The sequence below is a fragment of the Candoia aspera genome, chromosome 3, assembly GCF_035149785.1.
Source record: "Candoia aspera isolate rCanAsp1 chromosome 3, rCanAsp1.hap2, whole genome shotgun sequence".
Taxonomy (NCBI): Eukaryota; Metazoa; Chordata; class Lepidosauria; order Squamata; family Boidae; genus Candoia; species Candoia aspera.
In genome coordinates, this window is record NC_086155.1 from 61,561,602 (window position 1) to 61,584,884 (window position 23,283).

Genomic DNA, 23,283 nt, shown 5'->3' on the forward strand with positions numbered 1-23,283 from the left:
ATCATCTCTATTTGGACAAAAAAATGAGAGTATATAATAGACAACATTATCTGGGCTTGATAATATTGCAAGGAGAATGTCAGAAAGCAAACCCAGAATTTAAGGCAAACCTAACTAATCAATCAAACCATATAGGGACTCTACTACAATTGTGCCTACTTTTCTCTTCATTTGGACCACAAACAGTCAGCAATCCTGGAAACAAAGAATTTAATTTAATTGATCCCTTGATCCCCTAACTTTTCTGGAAATACATGGCATGGCAAGGAAACCCATCCTAATTTCCTCAAATCTATAATATAAAATTTGTTGCTGTTTTTTGCAAATTTGTATTAAATGAACCCACAAGAGGCAAACAACTTTTTCTATTACTCTTTGATAAGAGGGAATCTTCCAGCTAGTATTACAGCCAGTAGACTAATGGTCTTCTTTGTTGATTGCTTTGCTTCTAATATGCAGACTCAGCTGCTTTTTTAAAGTCTTTCTTTCAGTGAAGCAAAAGGCAGAAAGGCCTTTTAGCTGCCTTTTTTCCTTATGCCCTCAAATCTTTACCATAGGTGATTAGATTACAATGTGGGCAGTGATTGGAAAAATACAAAATTAAATACAAATCACCAGCTGAAATATCAACTGATAATGCTTACTGGCTAGTCTCACATTCTCATAAAGGTAAAGTAACAAGGGACATGAAATTCATGGTGGGGGAGAAAATTAAGCTATTGTTTAATATAATTGAGAAGAAATACAATACAATACACAAAATGAAAATTGCTTGCATCAAACAACATGTTTTTATGAATGCAGAAGAGCTGCCTTATTATATCAAGCCAAAGATCCATGTAATCCATTGTGCTATTTCCAGACTTTCAATCTTATGCCTCTAGAAAGGTACAGGTAAATGTATTAACATTCCCCAGTTGTTTGTCCCAGGCATCTGCTATTCAAAGATAATATTTAGCATCTTTGAATATGGCAGTTCATTTAGTATAAAGCTGAACCTTAATTCCTTAGAAAATAGTTCTTTCTGAGCAAATGTCTGAGATTTTTCTTTTTTCTGACAGCCTACGAAAAATACTGAAAATCACACAAGGTTGCAGTCCATTGAAATCAGTGAATTGCAAGGTACCGATATGGGCAGATCTAAGCATAACTTCATTTTATCATGTAAAATGTTATTCAGGGCACAGAAGCACACAACTAACCAATAAGAAAAAGGGACACAGCTTTATGTAGACATAACTGACTATACTTCTACCAAGCTGGGTCAGAAAAGTAAATCATGGCTTAGCTTAGGCTTATAGCTTAGGCTATACCACTTTCCTGTTATGCCTCCAGACAAAGGAGTGACCTCAGGAGCAGAAGAGGCATAGACATAAAAACAACCTTCTGAAAGTCAGGCATTGAAGTGCGATGTATGTTTCAGTGTTTTCTATTTTATTCATGCACAGTAGACATAAGTTGCCAACTGAGGTGGCCTAGGAAAGATGCAGATAGGAAATACCATTTGACATTGTCCAGCAATAGTTAGAATAACAAAAGATTAAATTGAATACATCATCGTCATCATCATCATTATCGCTACCCCAAAACCTTTGCGGCCTGAGTTATGGATGCAGAAATAGTTTCACTTGGTTCACATATATCACCTGCTTAACCAAAGTTACAATTAAGTAGTACTAACATCAGTGCAACAAAATACATCCCAAAGAAAAAGAAAACCAAGAAGGCAAAATGGCTGTCTGCTGAGACACTAGAAGTAGCCCAAGAAAGAAGGAAAGAAAAAGGCAACAGCGATAGGGGGAGATATGCCCAATTAAATGCAAAATTCCAGAGGCTAGCCAGAAGAGATAAGGAATTATTTTTAAACAAGCAATGCACAGAAGTGGAAGAAGACAATAGAATAGGAAGGACAAGAGACCTCTTCCAGAAAATTAGAAACATCAGAGGTAAATTCCAGGCCAAAATGGGTATGATCAAAAGCAAAGATGGCAAGGACCTAACAGAAGAAGAGGAGATCAAGAAAAGGTGGCGAGAATATACAGAAGACCTGTATAGGAAGGATAACAATATCAGGGATAGCTTTGACGGTGTGGTCAGTGAGCTAGAGCCAGACATCCTGAAGAGTGAGGTTGAGTGGGCCTTGAGAAGCATTGCTAATAACAAGGCAGCAGGAGACGACGGTATTCCAGCTGAACTGTTTAAAATCTTGCAAGATGATGCTGTCAAGGTGATGCATGCCATATGCCAGCAAATTTGGAAAACACAAGAATGCCCATCAGATTGGAAAATATCAACTTATATCTCCATATCAAAAAAGGGAAACACTAAAGAATGCTTGAACTATTGAACAGTGGCACTTATTTCACATGCCAGTAAGGTAATGCTCAAGATCCTGCAAGGTAGACTTCAGCAATTCATGGAGCGAGAGTCACCAGATGTACAAGCTGGCTTTAGAAAAGGCAGAGGAACGAGGGACCAAATTGCCAATATCTGCTGGATAATGGAAAAAGCCAGGGAGTTTCAGAAAAATATCTATTTCTGTTTTATTGACTATTCTAAAGCCTTTGACTGTGTGGACCATAACAAATTGTGGCAAGTTCTTAGTGGTATGGGGATACCAAGTCATCTTGTCTGCCTCCTGAGGAATCTGTATAACAACCAAGTGGCAATGGTAAGAACAGACCACGGAACAACGGACTGGTTTAAGATTGGGAAAGGAGTGCAGAAGGGTTATATACTCTCACCCTACCTATTCAACTTGTACACAGAACACATCATGCGACGTGCTGGGCTTGAGGAATCCAAGGCTGGGGTTAAGATTGCTGGAAGAAAGATTAACAATCTCAGATATGCAGATGACACCACTTTGATGGCTGAAAGTGAGGAGGAACTGAGGTGCCGCATGACAAAGGTGAAAGAAGAAAATGCAAAAGCTGGGTTGCAGCTAAACCTCAAAAAAACCAAGATTATTGTCATGAGTAAGGATGGCGAGCAGGGGGCTCCCACCCAGACTGTCAAGCGCATGCGTAGCACTGAGGAACTGTTCAGCCATTCAAAGAGACACAGATCGGGACCGCCTTAACCTTTGGGGTTTATATGGCTAGGTTTTTCCCACGCTTCCTCAGTTTGTTAGGATTCTTGTTAAGTACTAGTAATAAATATTAGAGACCAAGTCATTGTCTCAGTGTGTTTCCTGGTAGTTAGGACATCAATCCTAACAAACTCTTACTCCCATCGAAAGAGGGAGGAACAAGCAATTAAGCAGATACGTTTAGAAATGTCTTCAGAAAACCAAGAAATGCGGCTCGCCATCCAGCAATTGGCAGCAGCCCTACAACAACACCAGCAACAAGTAGATCTCCAGATCAACACATTACAAGCTGCCATGCTACAGCAGTTGCAACAACCAGCTCCGATTAACCCACAACCGGCAGCAGCAGCAGCAGCAGCCCCACCAGTAATGTTGAGATCCCAGGGCAGTCTACCAGAGAAATTTGGAGGAGAAGCAGGACAGCTGAGAATCTTTCTCACACAGTGCACTATGTTTTTCGACAGCAGACCAGCAGAGTTCCCCACAGACAGAACCAGAGTCACCTTCATCCTAGGCCTGCTAAAGGGACCAGCAGCCAAATGGGCTATTCCCATGGTGGAGAACAACGACCCGATTCTCAACGACTACCAGAACTTTTTGGCAGGGTTCCGAGCACACTTTGACGACCCCATCAGAGAGGCCACGGCCAGCCGGGAGATTTGGAGGCTCAAGCAAGGTAACAAGAGGGTGGGACTCTACATTGCTGATTTCAAGTTGTTAGCAGGAGATCTGGACTGGAATGAGAGTGCATTAAAAGACCAATTCAAACAGGGGCATCCAATATTTCATACACTGGAAAGGGTACCCTGAGGAGGAGCGCACGTGGGAGAATGCCAGAGATGTACATGCTCCAGCACTGGTTCATCGATTCCATCAGCTTTTCCCTCACAAACCCAAGCCTCGCATTTTACCCGAGATTCCTCTTTTGCCTGAGCAAGCCGAAGAAGCCCAAGCTGAGGAGTTTGTGAGTGTGTATTTCCCCCCGCCCCCGCCTGAAGCCTCGACTCCAGTTACAGAGGAGCCAGGTGAACCACAGCCCTCAACCTCGGGCTTGCATTTCCCAGGGGGGAGGGGGGCTGACCCTGCTAACTCTCTAGATGTTTTTCAGCAGCAGCCACCTGGCTCGGAGGCGTTATCGGATTGGGAGGGCAGCACTGCTTCGTCCGTGGAGGAGTTGTCCTTTGAAGAATTGCCTTCTTTGCCCAGTTCCCATGGGACTTTACAAGCAGACAACATATCTTATCAAGACTCTGGAGGGGAGGGGTCTGAAATGGAATATCAGTCTGGAGGGGAGGGTGATGTCATGAGTAAGGATGGCGAGCAGGGGGCTCCCACCCAGACTGTCAAGCGCATGCGTAGCACTGAGGAACTGTTCAGCCATTCAAAGAGACACAGATCGGGACCGCCTTAACCTTTGGGGTTTATATGGCTGGGTTTTTCCCACGCTTCCTCAGTTTGTTAGGATTCTTGTTAAGTACTAGTAATAAATATTAGAGACCAAGTCATTGTCTCAGTGTGTTTCCTGGTAGTTAGGACAATTATGACAACCAGCTTGATTGATAACTGGCAAATAGAGGGAGAAAACGTACAGGCAGTGACAGACTTTGTATTTCTAGGTGCGAAGATTACTGCAGACGCTGACTGCAGCCAGGAAATCAGAAGACGTTTAATTCTTGGGCGGAGAACAATGACACATCTCAATAAAATAGTTAAGAGCAAAGACATCACGCTGACAACAAAGGTCCACAGGGTTAAAGCAATGGTATTCCCCGTAGTAACATATGGCGGCGAGAGCTGGACCATAGGGAAGGCTGAGTGAATGAGATGATCCATGAAGTCACGAAGAGTCGGAAGTGATTGAATGAATAAACAACAACAAAAAGCATCACTGTATATCACACAGAGCAATGCATGAACAACATTACAGGTAGTCCTCGTTAGCGACCACAATTGGGACTGGCAACTCAGTTATTAAGCAAAGTGGTCACCAAGTGAAACAGCGACTGTGCTTATTATCTTACTTCAGCTTTCCTTTGCTTTAGAGACCTGCAAAGTTCATAAATTAGGACATTGGTCGCAAAGTTACTTTTTCACCACCATCATAACTGCTTACAGTTGCTAAACAAGGCAGTTGCTAAATGAGGACTACCTGTATACTTGCTGGATTGGACTGGGCTGGTTGTTCACATTCACTTGGGGCCTTTCTACCCTAAGGCCATTTTCCATGGAGAAAATTATGGGAAAGACAGACTGCCCAGCTGGCAGCAAACTGCCTTATTCTACCTGCACATAAAAGAAGGATCAGAATGAAATTTAGGAAAATAGACTATAATTTAAGTTACCACAGTTTACAGCTACAAAAAGCCCTGGCTGTTAAGCTTCAGGAATTGGGAACAGGACTCTTTTCTCCTATGACCTTGTTAGGGGTCATTCTAGAAGTTGTAGTCCAAAGACATCTGGAGGGTACTAAGTTGGGCAAACCTACCATAGAACTTTCATTAACAGCTTCAGCAGTGACCCTGCAACACATACAATGTAGCCTTGGAAGTAAAGTAGATATTTTCAACCATTCTCTCCCCAAACCCTTCCAAAGTCACCCTGCCTTTAAAGCAGTTACGGTATAAGTAGTCTTTATGTAACAGGTTATTATTCTTAACAGTTATAGTTAAGAAATCGTTTTAGTTTTAATGGGATTTTATTAGAATTTTATCATATATTTATTAGAATTTTTATTGTATATTTATTCTATATTGTAAACTGCCCAGAGTCCCTCCGGTCAGAGGAGATGGGCAGTGACAAATTTGATTGATAAATAAATAAATAAATATTACTGGTTATTATGTGGTAATTTTCACATTGTAAATCAACATGTAAGTCTGTGTCTGCTCTGACAAAAAAGCTGGTTCTAAATATTAAAATATTTGACTAATTTCATGTTAGATTTCCTGAGTTCTGTGACTAGCTCCTATTCATTATTATTAAAAAGATCTTTGATAGAAAGGCATGCAGTAAAAGGAATGTTGCTTACAAAGGAGAAGTCTTCAGCATTCTGACAGAGTAGCTTTGGGAAGATAACCTGTCTGTGAAATCTTTCTTCATCCTCAAAAATGTTCCCATACATAAATCCATTCATCATAGTGGAGTGAGCATGGATGTCGATATAGAACTCCAGGGTAATTTTCTGTATAGAAAATACATAAGATAAAGTGAAGATATATTTCAACAAGGAACCTAGCTATAAAAGTGGCAATGTCATTTCCTGAAACTCAAAACATGTAACAATTCCCAGGAGGGTCAAAAAAGTGGCAGTCACAACTGCACAATGGAAGCCCTTCCCCTTTTTATGTACATCACACACACAACACATGTAAGAAAGGGCCACCATCTTTACTCTTTTTTAACCTCCCTCTTGTGGATCCTCCTGAAATTCCTACTACCTGGGTCACAGTATCAAGTACCAATTAGGGCCCTTTTCTACTTTAACATTGTCTTTTCCAAAAGGGTATATATATTTCTAAAATTGACAGTCCTGCAAATCAGTTTTTCTTTGAGCTGTTTCTACTCTTGAATGGGATTTTGCTATCCATTTATGCTGGAAACTGTCGTGCACTGGCCTGACTTTCAGGGTTGCTGGAGGATCTGCAGAATCAGATTTCATCCATCAGATTATATGGATTATAACTGTGTCCAACTGAAGGCAATTGCAGCATCCTTTCAGACTTTCCTGTCTCACTTGAGATGGGGGTGATGGAGGGGGCAGGATATGACATGGACGTCCCCATTCTCTCAATGCCTAGACATCGGAATGCTTGAAGAGGACTCACATCCAGGTTCCACCTCTCTGATAAACACAGAACAGTAGAGCTCATTGATTATCTAGTCCATCAATGCCAAGGAACTATAAATAATCTAACAAGTTAGTTCATGTTAATTCACATCATAATCTTTCAGTGAAGTGTCACTTTTCTTAATTATTTGCGGTGTCTTGTTTATGTACAGTAGCTGTTCTCTTGCATCAAGAAGTCTTGCAGAAATTCCTCAACTCAGTAACATTTCTTTGAAGCAAAACATTTCTGAATATCAGCACAGAGAGCGAGTTTGATGGATGCACAGGGGGGATATTTTTCAAAGCATTTTGAGTAGTAAGCTACCCTAAAAGATTCTGAAGCCCTTAGGAATCCTTATGATTAACAGACAGAGCATATGTATGCTAATATTACTGTATACAACAGTAAAATCAAAAAGCACCTTAAAATCAATGCACACCAAACATAAAGTATATATATCTGAGTCACTTCTCAGGTAAAAACTACTCTTGCAATAAAAATCACAGTATTATTCCCTGATGCCTAAGAGAATTAAAAAAGAAGTCTTAGCTATTTTATTTTATGAACCTTATAACATTTGGTTTTGAGCAAATAATCATGCTGTGTAGTCCCACCACCTTTGATTATTAGGCTGTCTATTGCCACCTTTTCTGTTTGTGACCTCTGTCAAGGGATGCCTTAAATTTTTTTCTTCAGCATACTTAAAGAGCTAAAAATTCTAGAACCCATGCAAAATGAGAAGAGAAAGTATATCCTTTAATTGGAATTGGCCATTATATGAAGAAACATTATATGAAGAACATTATATGAAGAAAAAATATAGTAAAAGCCATCATTTATTTTGTCATTAACTGGATAACATTCCTGTTCATTTCAGGAAAAGGAGCATACTTAATGCAATTCTCATAAACTACAATAAGTCAACAATTGGTCTCACACTTTGTTCTTCCTTGTATTCCACACCAAAATGCCAAGCAAGGTGATGAAGTTTGAGGTTATTTTAGTTCAGCAAATAGTATTAGATGATTTTCTATGCCATATCCATTTTCAGTGACAAATAGGCTGCTTTTTTTTAAAAAAGGAGCCAAATAATTAGATGAAACAGCTGCATCTATTTACATTCTGAAACCTGGAAATATTCCCTAAGGAATTTTCCCCCAACAGCTAAGAAAGACATTCATCCCCCCCAATTAAATATTCCTAATATTATAGAGCATACTTTTACTTGGAAACTTCTGAACTTGTAGTGGAAGTCAATTGAGACAGTGGAAACAGACCAAATATCAACTAATTCTTTGTTCTTCTTTTCATTCCTCAGTAATCCAGCCCCACTCAACAACACATTCAAATTTGCTCTGGTAATTACTTTCTGAGAGGTATAGTTGCCAGGCAGTATTGCCTATGAGGAAAATGGTATTTATACTTTTATGACTGTTGTTTTCTGAGTCACATTTGATAATGATTATTAAAGAAAAGGAAATATGCTTCCCATTCATCCAGCAATGGAGTCATTGTTACTATACCACAAATATTTGTAGCAGAAAGATTCCCTTTGTCGAGAATTACAAAGGCATTCTGCTGGCCTTCTAATGGCCAATGGCAGCAGACTTATTCTGCTATTATGCTGCAGCTTTTCATTTCAAATTGCTGGCATTCATTGTATCCCAGGTATGGCTTTGGAGGCTATTTTGGAGCTTGGCAGGTTGAATTAAGGTCCATACTTATTTTTCAAAGTTAATGTCCTTGCTTTATATTACAATCCTTTTTTAGTTAGACAGCTTGCAATAATGGAAATTTGTCTAAAATACAGGGAACCCATGATGCAGAAGGAAATAAAGACTATAGCAATTGTACTCCAAAGTCCCATGGGATGTCTGCTAGTCTTGCCTTTGATGAAGTTAAATGCAGATATTAATCTCTCGTTCAAAGACTTTCAGAGTGGAGGAAAAATGAGATAAAAATAAGACTAGTTTAGCTCCAACCCTGATAAATGATAACTACATCTCACTAGAGTAATTAAGGTGCAGGTAAGCATGAACAAAGAGAATAAAACACATGGTGATGTTACTATTTTATTTAGGTACAACAACGGTGTGCTAGAGGTAACTGTATGCTGGAAAGATAAAATAAATTTAAGTTGCACTATTTTCCCATTTTGATTTTCCTATATTTTATTCAAGTATTTAACCTAATTGTGTCTGGGGAAATGCCAGCCTCTTACCTATCTGCCTTTACTCACCTATTTTATTTCTATAAGGTGAGATCAGAAATGGGAATCCATTCACAATTCCATAACTGAGACCAGCAGCCTTAGCACAATTGGAAACCCAATTTTTTCATGGTAGTTGATAGATGGAAGATTCCACTTCTGCTCAGGTGAGTGCAAACAGAAACTCACCTCAGACCAGACTTGAAGGGTATCCTGGTCCAGCTGAGAATTACAAGGGATCTAACTATGGCTGAATACTCATAGAGAGCTAAAGCATTACAATAAGATCTTGCTTTGGTTCAACAAAGTACAACCAGGACCAAGGAAAGCTCATTGTAGGATACATCCTGGGTCCCAACACCTGAAATATACTTCTGGAATGCAGAAGGTTAACTAATATCTCCATCATGCCTGCCAGTTTCCATGACCCAACCGATATCATTTCATTGTTTTTGCTGTTAGGATTTTGATTTAGAAAAGTGGGAAGCTAACTAGTTGCAAAGCAAAGCACCAGCCTCAAGCATAATTTTTACCTCTGAGAATGCCTCTGAAAACAGACCTCCAAAGGCATTCTTTAAACATAAAAAGGGTGAGTAGCCATCACCCAGTGCTTTGTTGGAAGTACACCCACCTATCTGCAAGAAAAGGTAAGGTAAGCTAGGAGTGGTAGGCAGCATTCTGGAGGGTTGAGGTGGTGGCAGGGAGCAGTCTGTCTAGTCTGAGTGTAAACGAATGTGTGACTGGCTACATCTTCCATGGCAACATGTTACCAACATTCCAAATGTGCCCCCCTGTTCTAAAAAGGTGCAGGATATTTATGCTAGGTTAACCCTCAGCATGAGAACTATTCTTCCAGAAGCAGATGGCTTGTGAAAGTTTTCCAAGTCAGATGATTCTTTACTTTTTTGCCTGTGAGAAGTTCTACTGTAAAAACTTTTTTTTAAGTGCCAAACTTCTGGAAGGCTGAGAAGCAGAAGAAGGCTGACCTATCAGATCTAGAAGGACTACATTCTTAGACTGGTGTAGCTCAAAAGCCATGCTGAGGACTTACTCTGAATTGGGGCAAATGTGGGGTTCATATTCAGATTTTTTTCAGAGCTTTACTGATCTCCTAAAGCAGTGTTTCTCAACCTCAGCAACTTTAAGATGTGTGGACTCCAACTCCCAGAATTCCCCAGCCAGCATGCTGGCTGGGGAATTCTGGGAGTTGGAGTCCACACATCTTAAAGTTGCTGAGGTTGAGAAACACTGTCCTAGGGCCATGACATTAGGAACTTGTATGGATACTCATGTCTTTTATTTCAGCAGTCATGAAAGCAGACAGAATGCCTGATTAGACTTTTTTCACATATATTACATACCAGCAACCCCAAAATTTTAAATCCCTTGAAGCTTGTCTATTTTAATTCTATACCTGAATGCAAAAGGGACTGGAGAATCTGAAATGTTTTATTGAAAGAGACTGACAACATATAATGATGTCACAGAACAAGACTTCTGATATTCATGCATTTTCTTGTGCAATATACATGATACTGGAGGGAAAGTATGCTCTTTTTTATATTTACAATTCATAGCTCAATGCCTCTAGAAGATCATTCATTACAAGGTCAAGAAAAACTGGTATTAGTGGCTAGTGTTCTTACAACTACAGTTGATATCCCAGCATAATCAAGATTCTTAGGCACAGAGATTTCTAAAAAAAAATCAGCAAAGCTATAGAACAAAAAGGGATAAATATGTATTTATCACCAAACATAAACCACTGGAGAGGAAAGCAAGGTAAGAAAAAATGTAGTTCTGTCAACCAGCTCTCATTTCAGTATGGATTTCATTAATTCTCTGCTATAATAGTAAGTTAAGAAAGAATTGAAGAACTTCTGTTACTGAAAAATTCTGCAAAAAAAGGAAGGCACTATCAGTCCTACTTCATATTTTTGGGAATTTCATTCATGGAGTTAATTCCATAGTTCATTCGACCTTACCTTCTCCATCTTACTTTCAGAGCTAAATATGATTTGCACTGTACATTCTTTTAAAAAGAAAAAAATATATTTCTTTTTAAAATATATTTTTCTATGTGCTATTGTAGGCTGCAGTGCTCAATCTTCCTGATCCTTAAAGCTCTGGCTATCAGAGAACATGATTCTTGAATGCTTCCTAGAAATGACTATAAAAATGTAATCCGTTGCTTACCACTTACACTAAGCAACTTCCATCTACATGCAAATAAGAAGGAATAACAGACAAGGAATATTGTTGGCCTCTTCAGGCTGACATAAGGCTGCATATCACAATCAGCGAGTCTGACGTGTTGAACAGAAAACATACAGTGATAGAAAATTGTCATATAAATGCCATATGCCAAGTTGCCTTGTTGGCTAGAGATTAGAAATAGAATAAATCTACAGATTGATTCTGGGTTACAGTGATAACAGCAAACTAGTTTCTCGGGGGAAACTAGAAATTACATCCAAATATATGTAATGAATCTTTGGCATGTCTGTTTATTTTAAGTAAACAATAAAACCTCAGGAGTTGCCGTTTTGAGCGGAGAAGAAATGTGGGTGGATATTTCAACCAGCCTTTCTCATCCAGGTATTTTGAGATTCCAGCCCTGTGCTCTCAGAGATGTAACGAGGGCATTCCCTGAGTAGGGTTATTTACCTGGTAAATATTCTGTTTCATCTTTGAAGGTAATATTTTTCTTCCAAAATGGAATAATATGATATTTATCATAATTTTGCTATCCTTTTTAGAAATCTTATTATACCACTCACAAAATGTAAGGAACTGAACTACTATTTCAAGATAGGGAAATGTATTAAATGGCTTTCTTTTTATTAAAAACCTTTTGCACACTGCTTGCCTTTCTAACCAAGAAATAATTAGTACCTAAGAAGACATTTTAGTGTGATCATTTTAATTTCCTGACAGTTTAGTCTTTGAAATTATTAAGCCCAAATTCCTTTTTGCCCTTCTTTTTCCTGTGATCTGTGGTTTGAAACATTCATCAGGAACTCTTCAAGGTACATTTTGAAATTCATCACTTTGGATTATTCTTTTATCACTTACAACTTATGAAAGTGATGATGGAGGAAGAAAAGACTTTGATTTGATATCTTTTAAAAAATGCTGACCTTCTGCAAATATTGTGAGTCCTCCACAGGGCTCGCCCTTCCACACAGCAGGATGAAGTGACCTGATTCAGGCAGAGTCAGAGCTGAAAACAGGAACTGGTACAAGGCTTCATTCTTGTAAAGAACAGCCAGTTTAGAGTCCTGTGGGGCTTCTCATTCCTAATAGAATCCTATAATGAACACAATATCTGATTGTGTAGTTTATAATCCTACAGAGCAGATGATTGAAGGGAGATATGATAACAGTCTCCAAATATCTGAAGGGCTGTCACATAGAAGAGGGAGTGGACTTTTTCATCATTGCAGGAGCATGGGTTAAAACTACACAGAAGTTGATTCAGGCTAGATATAAGGGGACTTTCTGACTGTACAAACAGTCAGTGGAACAAGCTGTCACATGAAAAAGTACGTTCCCTTTTGCTGGAGGTCTTCCAACAGAAGCTGGATGGTCATCTGTCAGAGATGCTCTAGTGGATCCTGCACTGAGCAAGGGTTGGACTAGAAGACCGCAAAGATACTGTCAAACTCTATGATTCTGTGACAATCCTTATTCTCTTAACTACTAGGACACCGTCTTTCCCCTTACTGTATTTGGTTTTAAGTATAGAAATTTTTAACTTAATCTGATAAATGTTCAAGATTGAGATTCAAATCTTGGTTTAAACATCTGCAAAGAGGACTAAGAAACCACTAATGCATTTTTTTAAGCTTCCGGTGGTGGAATTATGGCAGGCTGATGCTTTCCAAGGTGGGAAAGACACCACGGCTGAGAACACCTTCTGGAAGGTGGATTCTGGCCAGCACAATCTCCCTGGATCAAAGGGAAATGGTGAGATTAACCAAGTGTACTCTGGGTGGCAGTTCCTTGTTGGTTAACTGTAAAAATGGGAAAAAAATTGCAGCTGGCTTGGGAGTTGAGCTGCTGGGAATCCTAGGAGTCCATCTATGCTCCTAACAGCAGTGGACTGGATACAGACATTAAGCTTTGCCTCCCACATTTTTTAATCACTTTGGGAAGTAATTAATTTACAGATGAAGAGAGATTTCCTCTATGGCAAAGATAAGACTCCTTGTGGTGAGTTAAACCTTCTTTTGAGATTACAAAAAAAGAGAGACTTTGATTTAAAGATTCAAGAACTCTTTGCAAAAAGCTTAATTAAGAGAAGATGTAAGAAAGTTTTAAAATGGACAAGGGGACAGTCTTTTCTTTTTCCTATTTTCCTATTTTTATTTTTATCATTTTTACTTTTGACGAAAGTGCTTTGGTATAACTTTTCACAAAGTCAGTTAAAGAGACCATTCCAGACTGCTCGTTGTTTATTCTTAAAGAGTGTATTTAATTGGCAGAATCTACGTAACAAAAGATAAGGTAAAGAACCAGACTGTGACATTTAGTTGCCATGGAGATGTGATGCCAGTTGTGACTGAATAAGAGGGAAAAAAGGAGAGGCTTGTCTTTTTATTTTGCCTGCTTGAGACTTCACATTTGGATTAAAAATGGCTACTAGAAAAATGGCAAGAGAGGACAAAATGGCAAGAGAGGGGCTCACTAGAGTAATCTGCAGAAAAAATAATTACACAAGATATACTTCAGAAATTTTTTGATCATATGGGAAATAAATTTGGTCAGATGGGGAATAAAATGGATGCTTTTGAAAAAAGAATGAATGAAAGATTTGTAAAGTTAACAGAGGAGGTAAGAAAGGATGTTAAAAAGATGGAAAGTTCTATAAAGCAAGTATCTGGAGAGGTAAAACATTGAGTGAAAATTTTAGAGAGTAAGACAGGTTCAAGGCAGAGAGTTGGAAAGAGAATTGGATAATCTGGCTTTACTGGAATGAGAAACGATTATGTTTGAGATTCAGAGCTGTTCCAGAGGTTCCAGATGAAAATATTAAGTTGTTGTTGTTTATTCGTTTAGTCGCTTCCGACTCTTCGTGACTTCATGGACCAGCCCACGCCAGAGCTTCCTGTCGGTCGTCAACACCCCCAGCTCCCCCAGGGACTAGTCCATCACCTCTAGAATATCATCCATCCATCTTGCCCTTGGTCGGCCCCTCTTCCTTTTGCCTTCCACTCTCCCTAGCATCAGCATCTTCTCCAGGGTGTCCTGTCTTCTCATTATGTGGCCAAAGTATTTCAGTTTTGCCTTTAATATCATTCCCTCAAGTGAGCAGTCTGGATTTATTTCCTGGAGGATGGACTGGTTGGATCTTCTTGCAGTCCAAGGCACTCTCAGAATTTTCCTCCAACACCACAGTTCAAAAGCATCGATCTTCCTTCGCTCAGCCTTCCTTATGGTCCAGCTCTCGCAGCCATATGTTACTACAGGGAACACCATTGCTTTAACTATGCGGACCTTTGTTGTCAGTGTGATGTCTCTGCTCTTAACTATTTTATCGAGATTTGTCATTGCTCTTCTTCCAAGGATTAAGCGTCTTCTGATTTCCTGACTGCAGTCAGCATCTGCAGTAATCTTTGCACCTAGGAATACAAAGTCTTTCACTGCTTCTACATTTTCTCCCTCTATTTGCCAGTTATCAATCAAGCTGGTTGCCATAATCTTGGTTTTTTTGAGGTTTAGCTGCAAGCCAGCTTTTGCACTTTCTTCTTTCACCTTCATCATAAGGCTCCTCAGTTCCTCTTCACTTTCAGCCATCAAAGTGGTATCATCTGCATATCTGACGTTGTTAATGTTTCTTCCAGAGATTTTAACTCCAGCCTTGGATTCCTCAAGGCCAGCTTGTCGCATGATGTGTTCTGCATACAAGTTGAATAGGTAGGGTGAGAGTATACAGCCCTGCCGTACTCCTTTCCCAATCTTAAACCAGTCTGTTGTTCCGTGGTCTGTTCTTACTGTTGCTAGGTAAAGGTAAAGGTTTCCCTTGACGTAAAGTCCAGTCGAATCCGACTCTAGGGGGCGGTGCTCATCTCCGTTTCTAAGCCTTGGAGCCGGCGTTGTCATAGACACTTCCGGGTCATGTGGCCAGCATGACGACTCGGAACGCCGTTATCTTCCCGCCGAAGCGGTACCTATTGATCTACTCACATTTGCATGTTTTCGAACTGCTAGGTGAGCAGGAGCTGGGATTAACAACGGGAGCTCACCCCGCCGCGCGGTTTCGAACCGCCGACCTTCCGATCGACAGCTCAGCGGTTTAACCCGCAGCGCCACCACGTCCCCACTTACTGTTGCTACTTGGTCGTTATACAGATTCTTCAGGAGGCATACAAGATGACTTGGTATCCCCATACCACTAAGAACTTGCCACAATTTGTTATGGTCCACACAGTCAAAGGCTTTAGAATAGTCAATAAAACAGAAATAGATGTTTTTCTGAAACTCCCTGGCTTTTTCCATTATCCAGCGGATATTGGCAATTTGGTCTCTAGTTCCTCTGCCTTTTCTAAACCCAGCTTGTACATCTGGCAATTCTCGCTCCATGAACTGCTGAAGTCTACCTTGCAGGATCTTGAGCATTACCTTACTGGCATGTGAAATGAGTGCCACTGTTCGATAGTTTGAACATTCTTTAGTGTTTCCCTTTTTTGGTATGGGGATATAAGTTGATTTTTTCCAGTCTGATGGCCATTCTTGTGTTTTCCAAATTTGCTGGCATATAGCATGCATTACCTTGACAGCATCATCTTGCAAGATTTTGAACAGTTCAGCTGGGATGCCGTCGTCTCCTGTTGCCTTGTTATTAGCAATGCTTCTTAAGGCCCACTCAACCTCACTCTTCAGGATGTCTGGCTCTAGCTCACCGACCACACCGTCAAAGCTATCCCCGATATTGTTATCCTTCCTATACAGGTTTTCTGTATATTCTTGCCACCTTTTCTTGATCTCTTCTTCTTCTGTTAGGTCCTTGCCATCTTTGTTTTTGATCATACCCATTTTGGCCTGGAATTTACCTCCAATGTTTCTAATTTTCTGGAAGAGGTCTCTTGTCCTTCCTATTCTATTGTCTTCTTCCACTCCGCGCATTGCTTGTTTAAAAATAATTCCTTATCTCTTCTGGCTAACCTCTGGAATTTTGCATTTAATTGGGCATATATCCCCCTATCACTGTTGCCTTTTGCTTTCCTTCTTTCTTGGGCTACTTCTAGTGTCTCAGCAGACAGCCATTTTGCCTTCTTGGTTTTCTCTTTCTTTGGGATGTATTTTGTTGCCGCCTCCTGAACAATGCTGCCAACTTCTGTCCAGAGTTCTTCCGGGACCCTATCTACTAAGTCCAGTCCCTTAAATCGATTCTTCACCTCCACTGCATATTCCTTAGGAATATTAGTGAGCTCATATCTAGCTGATCTGTGGGTCTTCCCTAATCTCTTTAGTCTGATCCTAAATTGTGCAAGAAGAAGTTCGTGATCTGAACTACAGTCAGCTCCAGGCCTTGTTTTTACCGACTGTACAGATGTCCGCCACCTTTGGCTGCAAAGGATGTAATCAATCTGATTTCGGTGTTGTCCATCTGGTGAAGTCCATGTATAAAGCCGTCTCTTAGGTTGTTGGAAGAGAGTGTTTGTTATGCAGAGTGAGTTGTCTTGGCAAAATTCTATCAGCCTGTGTCCTGCTTCGTTTTGTTCTCCCAGGCCATACTTACCTGTAATTCGAGGTGTCATTTGACTGCCCACCTTAGCATTCCAGTCTCCTGTGATGAAAATAACATCTCTTTTAGGCGTGTTGTCCAGTAGGTGCTGCAGATCCTCATAGAACTGCTCTACTTCAGCTTCTTCAGCATTTGTGGTTGGGGCGTATATTTGGATCACTGTAATGTTAGATGGCTTGCCCTGAATTCGAATTGAGATCATTCTGTCGTTTTTTGGGTTGTATCCAAGCACTGCTTTAGCCACTTTACTATTAATTATGAAGGCTACTCCATTTCTTCTGTGGTCCTCTTGTCCGCAGTAGTAGATCTGGTGGTCATTTGATGTGAAGTGGCCCATTCCAGTCCATTTCAGTTCACTGACGCCCAGAATGTCTATCTTTAATCTTGACATCTCACCAATAACCACATCCAATTTGCCCTGGCTCATAGATCTTACATTCCAGGTTCCGATGGTGTGTTGATCCTTAGAACATCGGATTCGCCGTTCACCACCAGCACCGTCGGCCGCTAGCCGTCCTTTCAGCTTTGAGCTAGCTGCGTCATCACGTCTGGGGCTAGTTGAGCTCATCCTCTGTTCCTCCCCAGTAGCATTTTGACCATCCTCCGACCTGGGGGTCTCATCTTCCGATGGTATGCCGACATATCTCTGGTTGTACTGATCCATTGAGTTTTCACGGCAAGAATACTGGGGTGGGTTGCCATTACCTTCCCCAGGGATCGCATTTAGTCTGACCTCTCTGTCATGACCTTCCCGTCTTGGGTGGCCCTTCACGGTTTAGCTCATGGCATCATTGAGGTGCTCAAGCTCCAGCACCATGACAAGGTAACGATCCTTTGCTGAAGGAAAATATTAAGAGAGTGGATTATTAATGTTTTGGCAGAATTTTTGGGACTTGGAAGAAGATAGGGATGGAGAAATTGATAAGATTTATAGAATAAATTCCAGATTTGTTAGAATGAGGAAGGTATGTAGGGATATTCTGGTGCATTTTGTTAGAAAGAAGACAAGGGATCAAGTCCTGCAGCAGCATTTTAACTGGTTGAAAATGGATAATACAGGTACAAGGGAAGATTTGATAACAGAAGGATATACTTGTCAATAGTTTTCTTATGTACAATTATCAGAAGGGTTTAAAGTGGATAAAAACATGTACGGTTTTGAACAATGCAAGACTGTGTTTGAAACAGAACTATGTACAGATGATGAACTCATTATTGCTAAAATCTATCAACTTTTGTTGGAATATGAGACAGAAAAACAACAACTGAAAGCTTGTATGATAAAACAGGCTAAAAGTTTTGGCTATAATACACAAACAGACCACAAATGGAAAATATGTGGTTGAAAGGACTGAAATTTGCATTATGTTCTAGCCTAAAAGAGAATTTTTATAAAATGAGGTATCGTTGGTATTTGTCACCAGAGAAATTGTCTAGACTGTATAAAGGTACTTCAAATCTTCACTGGAAATGTGAACAACATGAAGGGACATTTTATCATATTTGGTGGACGTGTAAAAAAGCCAAAAAAATTTGGACAGAATTAAATATTCTAATTCGGAATATTTTAAAGACTAATGTACAATTGAAACCAGAGGCTCTTCTTTGGTGATTAATGGACAGACAGCTAGAAAAAAGCCATGGAACTTCATTTTTATACATGACAACTGCAGCAAGATTATTATATGCTCAAAAGTGGAAAAATTGGACATTACCCACAATGGATAAAGTTGATGAGGGTGATGGAACTGGCAGAGACAGCTAAACTGACTTGATTAAAGAAGAAACATTATCTACATTTATGGCTGACTGGAACCCCCTTATAGACTTTTTTCATGAAACAGAAAAAAATGCACTTATGACTTGTGTCTTTGATGATTAGAGAAAAAAAATGGATAATAGAAAAAAGTGAGTTTTTTGTAATCATAGAGTAAGAGATAACTTTGTAATTTACTTATATTTGCTGCAAAGGAAATGAGAAGCTTCTTTCTACTTCTTTTTATCTTTTCTTTTTGCACTTTTGTCTTATGTCTTTTCTTTCTCCTTTTTTCTTTTCTTTATTCTGTTTTAGTTTGTGTTAGGTTTTAGGTTGTATTTAAATCTTTTAATAAAATTTATAAATATATATATATAAAGAAGCTACTAATGCTTTTTAAAGCATTATTTTTTTCCATCTTTCTTGCCCAATGTTCACTGGACCGTGTCATCATAAAGTTGCACCTTTCTAGGGTTCCCTGAAGGTTGAGAAAAATGTTTCTTTGATATTTGTATTTATCAGAATTGGGACAAGAGGTTTTCCCACTGTTTTGAGTTTGATCCTATCATCATTACTTTCAAAGAAATAATGCCTGTACGGGTGCTATTTTATTGCAGAAACAGGTTTGGATAGTTGTAGCAACTTCCTCCCTAGAGATTTCAGTTCTTCATCCCTTCAAAATCCAGCTTCTGTCTATGTCTCTGAATACTAACTTCCAAAGCTCACCATTCTTCATTATCAACATAAACATCTTTGGGCATACTCTGTGGATGTATCTTGATGTCGTTGTTTTGCAGAGAGAGCGATGATGATGATGATGATGATGATGATGATGATGATGATGATGATGATGATTGGCAATAGCTACGAGCAAGAAAGTTGAAGAAAGAGACAGGGGGACTAATTCTAGCTGCACAAGACCAAGCCTGAAGAACAAATGAATATAAAGCCAGAATTGAGAATATAGCAACAGACACCAAATACCATCTTTGCAAAGGAGCTGAAGAAACAGTGGGCCAGCTAGTTAGCTGCTGCAAGAAGATTGCACAGACTGATTACTAACAACAGCATGACAAAGTAGCAGCAATGGTGCACTGGAATATCTGCAAGAAATACCATTTGCCTGCAAGCAAGAACTGGTGGGACCACAAAATAGTGTCATGTTCACTGATTCAGTGTACTTTATACATCGTAACGTTTCACATGCCATGGCACTGACGCGCATTTCTGTTTGGGAGGGAGCTGCTGTGAAACCTTGTACCAAGCTCTGTATCTGAATTCATTACAATGGAATGTGTTTGGGTTATGTTCTCTGTTCAAGGCCTTTTCCCACAGACCATCAGAAACCGTTAGGAGCACCTGGGATTGTGAACTTGAGAAGATTCTACAGGGGGAGGGATTTCATTTGCACCGAGGGTTTTTAGTTTGAATTTGGCATGCTTTTATCATTCTCAGCTTTCTCTGTGATCCTGCATACTATTCTTTAATAAATCAGATATCTTTGAATTCCTCCTCATGAGTCTGATGGTGTTTTAGAATAGGCAACCATTACATAAAGCTGAGAATCCCAAAGTTGTACTGTTAGCTCCTACCAAGATCAGTCTCTTGTGAGGGAAAATAGTTAACGATGGCTGAGTCAAAATCCACGACCGGGGGACTCGAAGAGATGGCTAGCTTGATGCTTGAGTCGACGGTCAAGAGCGGAGAACTGGATCTCACCCCAGAACATTCAGAATCCCGAGACCTGTCAAGGGAGGAATCAAGTTCCAATTCTGATGCAGAGGAATCTGACAACGGGGAAGAGCCAAAGCAACCGGCACCCAGCGAATTGCTCGCAGAGTTGATCACCTTGGATGAAGGGGGGGAACCCCAACCAGGGACGTTGGGGACATCCTGGAAGTATTGGCTCCCGCTAACCCCAGACAAAGAATCTACTACAGTGTCAACGAGAGGAAACCGGGCACACGAAGGAGAGGGGACTCTCAAACCCCTTAGAGACTAAGAATGGTGGAAGCCAAATTAGAATCGATGGAGTACATGTTGAGAAACCTGTCTTTGTCACTGGAGGGGCAGGGGAGGCGCGGAGGAGATCCCAGCTTCCCGCAACCATCCCCCATCCTCCCATCCAGACCACTGGCGAAGCGGGGCCGGAGACGGCTCCGGGATGAATCTCCACCCTGCAGAGCCCGCCAGTCATCAGAATCCCCACCCCGAAAAGGGAAAGCTGCTGTAACCTGGGGCCCAACCACCCAAGGGACTGCTGTTCCACTCCAACCGGAGGCGGAGTGAGAGACTTTTCTGTCAAGTTTGATGGGGATCCAACAAAGCTATCTTTCTTTTTAACTAATGCTAAAAGTTATATGAGGCAGTTTGGGGCATGCTTCCCTTCTGAAGAGGCTAAAATAACAGCCATTGCCACCAAATTGAAGGGTCGAGCGGCTGACTGGTATGTCCAATTAAGTGATGCTGACTCCCCTGCACTTGATTATTTCAATGATTTCATGTGGGTGTTAAAGCTGCATTTTGAAGATCCCCTGGCCAAGGCAAGAGCTAAGAAGGCGCTCAAGGATCTCACCCAGGGCCAATTGTCAGTAGCTGATTACGCCCTAGAGTTTAAAGCTCTGGCTGGGAAAATCACTGACTGGTCTGAGTCCACTCTAATAGAGCATTTTAAAGAGGGACTCAACCAAGACGTCCTGCGTTGGGCGTTGTGCAGAGACAACCCCGAGTCATTGTATGACTGGATCTGTCTGGCAGGCAAGGCTGAGGATGCTCAGCATACCTTCATGCAAACTAGAAAATCTGAAAAACCACCCGCCACCATGAGAGGACCCCAAAGTGCTGCGACTGCTGCCCAGGCAAGCTATAGAGCCTGGGATGAGGAAAGAGATCGGTGCTACACAAGGGGTCAGTGTCTCTGATGCAGAAAGGAGGGCCATCGAGCAGCTGATTGCCCAAAAGCCAAGGCTGGAGATTGAGTGTGCAAGCCACCGGCCAAATCGCCCCCCCCCCCTCATGGCAAATGACAGCAGCCAAAGGAACAGCCGACACTGAGGAAGTAATCTACTTCTCGGGAGAGGCTGAAGACGACTCTAAGGAGCCGGCGGGAAACACCAGCCACCTGCCATGAAGGGTGCCAGCGGGCAGGTGGAAGAGGATGGGCGCGAAGATGCTATGGTGAGTGCTGACTGTCCCACTTTAGCAGTAAAAGTCAAATTGGTTTCCCACACAAAGACTACAGAGGTATGGGCTTTAGTTGCCTCTGGGTGTTCCAGTTGTCTAATTCACCCTGATCTGGTTGCTGCTTTGGACCTGCCTAGCTTCTCCCTCCAGCAGCCTTTGATCTTCACACAGTTGGATGGTTCAGCGGTGGGGGGGGGGGGGGCTGGCAACCATTTCACTGGAACTGTGGCAATGCAAATGGGCAGCCGCCGTGAGACTTTGAAATTCGTTGTAGCACCTGTTGGCAATCCCTTGGTAATCCTGGGGATCCCCTGGTTGACCTATTGAAGCCCCCATATAAACTGGGAGCACAGAACTGTGACTTTTAAAGATGGATTTTACCAAGCTCCTACAGTGGAGATAGTTGCACGTGCGGGGGTTGGAAGGGCAGCGATCGCACACGCCGTGCCCTGACTTGCAACACTTAGATGGCTTGCCTGCTCAATACCAAGAATTTGCAGACATATTTGGGGAGATGGAAGCAGATCAGATACCCCCCCACACACCGGAAAACTGACTGTGCAATAGAGTTGGTCCCCAATGCTCAATTGCCCAAGCCAAAAATTTATCCGATGACTCAGAGGGAGCTCGAGGCATTACGGGACTTCATTGACAAAAATCTTTCAAGGGGTTTATTGAACGTGCTAATTCCCCAGTTCTTCAGCAAAGGATCGTTACTTTGTTGTGGTGCTGGAGCTTGAGCACCTCAATGATGCCATGAGCTAAACCGTGAAGGGCCACCCAAGACGGGAAGGTCATGACACAGAGGTCAGACTAAATGCAATCCCTGGGGAAGGTAATGGCAACCCACCCCAGTATTCTTGCCGTGAAAACTAAATGGATCAGTACAACCAGAGATATGTCGGTATACCATCGGAAGATGAGACCCCCAGGTCGGAAGATGGTCAAAATGCTACTGGGGAGGAACAGAGGATGAGCTCAACTAGCCCCAGACGTGATGACGCAGCTAGCTCAAAGCCGAAAGGACGGCTAGCGGCTGACAGTGTTGGTGGTGAACGGCGAATCCGATGTTTTAAGGATCAACACACCATTGGAACCTGGAATGTAAGATCTATGAGCCAGGGCAAATTGGATGTGGTTATTGGTGAGATGTCAAGATTAAAGATAGACATTTTGGGCGTCAGTGAACTGAAATGGACTGGAATGGGCTACTTCACATCAAATGACCACCAGATCTACTACTGTGGACAAGAGGACCACAGAAGAAATGGAGTAGCCTTCATAATTAATAGCAAAGTGGCTAAAGCAGTGCTTGGATACAATCCAAAAAACGATAGAATGATCTCAATTCAAATTCAGGGCAAGCCATCTAACATCACAGTGATCTAAATATACACCCCAACCACAGATGCTGAAGAAGCTGAAGTAGAGTAGTTCTATGAGGATCTGCAGCACCTACTGGACAAT